Source organism: Pecten maximus, chromosome 3 (assembly GCF_902652985.1).
Source record: "Pecten maximus chromosome 3, xPecMax1.1, whole genome shotgun sequence".
In the NCBI taxonomy this organism is placed as follows: domain Eukaryota; kingdom Metazoa; phylum Mollusca; class Bivalvia; order Pectinida; family Pectinidae; genus Pecten; species Pecten maximus.
In genome coordinates this window covers 19,292,933-19,297,527 of record NC_047017.1, presented here as the reverse complement: position 1 = coordinate 19,297,527, position 4,595 = coordinate 19,292,933, and positions in this window count along the sequence as shown.

Below are 4,595 nucleotides of genomic sequence, written 5' to 3'. Positions count from 1 at the left end.
AATTCACCGGATGACGGAAACAAGTGTCCGGAATATCACAATTCACTGTTAAAGGTATTTCAATATTTAGACCAAATGGTAATTTTGAGTTGATCTTCGCGAGAACGATAATGATCAATATTTCTTAAGTTACTGAAAACGAAATAAAACAACAACAAAGGTTTATTTGTTAAATAAAACTGTTTTATTATTTTCAAACAAGAGACCAATGCAGCGGACAGAATTAATTGCTCATTCGTTTGTATTTTGTTCTAAATGTATCATATATATTTTGGCAAATAATGGCACATAAATATATCAATCTCTGAGGAATTGTGACCTTTTCTAATACATCCCTGGAATGAGTTTTTTCATGAAGTAATAATTTTTTTTTATGACATCCCTTTTTATTGTGATAAATTTATATATATAATGAATATTTATTTATGTTGCTAATTTACCCATATTTCCAGAAATATAATACCTGAAAGGTGAAGAAATAGGTCCACTGTTTAACACAAACAACACAAACTATGGGTTTTCTTAATGAACCAGTGATTTTTATATACCAGGCTTTAAGCAAGTTTATTTAATGCATCTTCCCTCTAATAGGCCCTTACCAAATAGGGGTCCAAACCCTTCATCACTGAGCTTTTTTGTCCCATGGACCTTCAATACCAAATTAAGTTGAAATACCATTGGAAGTTTAAACTGTGTACCCCCCGGTAAGTATAATTTATCCCTCTAAATGGGCTCATCCTCCATTTAGCCCCATGGCAATAGACGAGAAACAGCTGATGCTGCACCATAGCTTAAAGAAAGTTGTTTGCCTTTGGGCATCTGAACAGTCTCTAATATAGATGTACAAACACAATATATTTTCTAAAAAGAAATAATAATAATAATAACAAAAAGAAAGCAAGCATTTTACAAATATAACAAAAAATGTGTAGTATTTCAACAATCAAGAGCACCAAATAAGTTACATAACATGTCACTACAACTATAAATGACACTCCAAGATTTGATACTAAGCATTTATGTACTGATACCAGTAATGTGCCATAACTAAAATTCAAATGCACCCCATTAGATTAAGAAATGGTATCCCTTCTTTTTCTCTTCTTGTAATGTAATTGTATCTTACTGTTTTAGACTAATTCTTGTTCAATTAATCCAAAAGAATTATCTGGACCTAAAAATACCATATCATCAGTCTTAATCAATGATCATATACAATCTTATAGAAGGAACACTCACAGTGGCCTAGGTAAGTAATTCAGACTTGTTTCATCAGTCATTTTTTAATAACCACAGGTTACCGTGGAGAAGATATTCCATTTAACAATTTTAATAATGGCCTCAATAATGGGATAAAAAAGACTGTCTTTCACAAAAATATTACTTCATATTTTGATTCTCATCATCATGGCAAATCATTGATATATATAATTAACTAGACTTTTTATTCATGACCTTCCCTTTGCATCAGTCCAACAACATTACTTATTTTGGATATGTTATCTAACACTGCGATCCTGTGACAACAAGGGTTGTTATTTCTATGGTCTATTCTTATGGTCATTATTTTGAGGACAAAGAAACAAACATGTGTAATCTGTCCTTGACCTTTGACCTTGACTACATGCACAAATGTGAAAATATGCACAAATATGTCTTATGGTTCAGGGGGAAGACATGTACGTGTACCAAATGCAGTACTCAATAACAAGCTTTGGCCCTGAAATGTCTGATAGTGATCTGGTAGCCATAATGTTACACATACATTCTTTTGTATATCCACATACATAGAAAAGTGATTTTGCACAATCAGGCCGGGTCCTGGAGAGACTTAAAGAATCATGTGGACAAAAATTGAGTGATCTTTTTGATAAATATTATCTACAAAAAAGGATGATGTTCTAACTGTTACCAAGGGATATCTACAATAAAATAAATTAGGAACTCTGGATCATTCTGAGATATATTGGCAACAAATTCTGTTTACAGACAGACACTATGAAGGCAATGTTAAAAGGCTTCCTTTCACAGAAATATGATGTTAAAAGGCTTTCTTTCGCAGAAATATGATGAAATATTCATATACCTGTCTAAACTCTGCATCAATAACAATGAAATAAGTCAAATATTCTTCATACAAAAATATCTTCAAATCTACTGGAATTATGAAGACCAATACAAAGAAACACCATGGAATAGAGGGACCACATATCTATAAAAGCAATACATCTTTGATTTAGGTAGCTTTAGCATTAGTATCCCAATAATTTGGTAAGTAATTATAATACAAGCAAACTATGATATTCAGACTCCGGTTTGCAATACATCCTACTTAGATAAGATTTAACTTTTAATACATGTGTAAAATGCAGTAAAATACAAATGTAAAATATTTCTGTCACAATCTAGATATTATTTCATATACAATACTATTAAAGAGTAATTTTGATTTGGATTTGTGTCATTTGCACTTTCCGAAGTTAATCAAAGCCTCTATACAATGATAAATGGCACATCTTGGCAAGTTTGACAACAGTTTCATGCACTTAGAATTTTTTTTTTTTAATTAAAAAACCTAATATAACTGTAGAATATCTCTTAAGAACAAATCATTAACTAAATTTTAAAATTAAAGCAACAGACCCTTAAGGGTAACCCGAGTTAAAAAGATGATTCAAAGTTCAGCTTGAGTGTGTAACTGATTTCTATCCACACATCAAAGGCAAATACAATAGTTACCAAGCCAGCATATGCAGCACCCAGAGAATATAAGTACAGCCACATTTAAAATCTGATTAACCTGCAAAAGTAACAATTCTGTGTGAAGAAGTTGTACTTAAGCTTTTTTTTAAGCAAACCAATACATGTTAATTATAAATGAGCACTCGAAATACTGTATTATACCAAATTAGTGCACTTATAACTACATTACCACCTTTTTTCAGTAAAAGAGGATGGGTGTGCATATTAAAACATATAACAAGGGCCTTACCTCACTGATCTGTCAACATAGTCTCCAGTCTTTACCAAGGACACTGGATTGTTTTCACTACATAAAGGTGTACATATATTTTCTACATATATTTAAATGAAAAAATGTTATTTTTTCCACTTGGATTTCAATGGAAACTTTTCCCTGAACATGGCTTTACTAAGCTCACCCCTTTTGTATTTTTGTAAGCATGCAGTGTACTTATTAGGTTAAATACGGTATGCAAATTTTCATTATTGATTAAAATACAATCATTGCTAATACTCTGGATGAAATGGAGTGTGGTATTGAGTGGGTCATTCACATACATTTGATACAAAGTTATATCCATACAAGAAACAAGTGAGGTGAATCCAATTTCTAATTTCTTTCAATTTCTGATCAATAATAGTTTGTAAATTACAGGGATTGACACAAATTGCTAACTGACAGTACAAATATGTGATGTATGGACTGTGGGCCGAGAATCTGTGCCATACCCATGTGTTATACATATTTAAAACTTATATATACCGGTAATTAACTGGTTAATGTTTCATCTTTAAAAAAATTGCAATATATACATGTATATATTTATATATACAAATTATGCTCAATGCTTGAATAAAGGTGATCTTTTAAGGATAAATAACACTTGAATACAAAATGTAAATTTGTTGTAAAATGGTCAAACTATCATAAAACATAGCTAGGGACTCCGCTTTTGTAACGTTTGTTCTTTATGTACCCTCTAAAATATCTGAAGATTGCTAGTTACTGTGGCATTGATAGGACTGAAGGATACCCACAATATATGCTGTTATCACAAATTGTGTAGCAACATATACACGACATGTATATTTGGATAACATTTATTTTAAAGAGGCATTCTGTCATTGAAATGAGTTTTTTGGGAACACATATCTTGCAGATCAACCCCGGGCGATAAGGGCCTGTTTACAAAAGACTTTGAATTCTCATCTCACAATGAACATTCTAGGAAATTCTTTGTTAAAATTCACTGGTTATTATGAAGAACATGTAGTTGAAAACATGAAAAGTTAATGAACAGCAGACAGTCCATGACAGTCCAAACATAATAGGGTCTTAGTCACCCTGATCCAATGATGTAAAACTTTGTTTTCAATTAAAATATTACATCTTTGACTTGACTAGTCGCAATTATTTTAAGACCCTGTTAAGAGGTCTAACACAAGCCGCCCCCAGTATTGGAAGTCTCACCTGTGCTTACAAGTACACTGGTTTTCAAACAATTACAAATACACAAGACCTCAGCAATGAATCACAATTACATGTTGAAGACCTCATGGCCAATAACAAATATTTCAGACCTCACAGCTACTTACAAAACAACTGTTTCAGACCTCATAGCTATTAAATCATCTACATGATAATTAAACAAACTTGTATAAACTAAAATGAACAAAACTAAAAAGAGTAAAAATAATGTATAAAAGTTCTCAAGTCAAGACTTTGGAATACAGCTCGATTGAAATTAGAGCTTTCAAAAACTCTTCTTCAGTTCCATTGAAACATTTCCAATTACTTCCACATCTTGGTGTAATGTTAAAATAACATTTCTTTCTATACAATTACTTACATA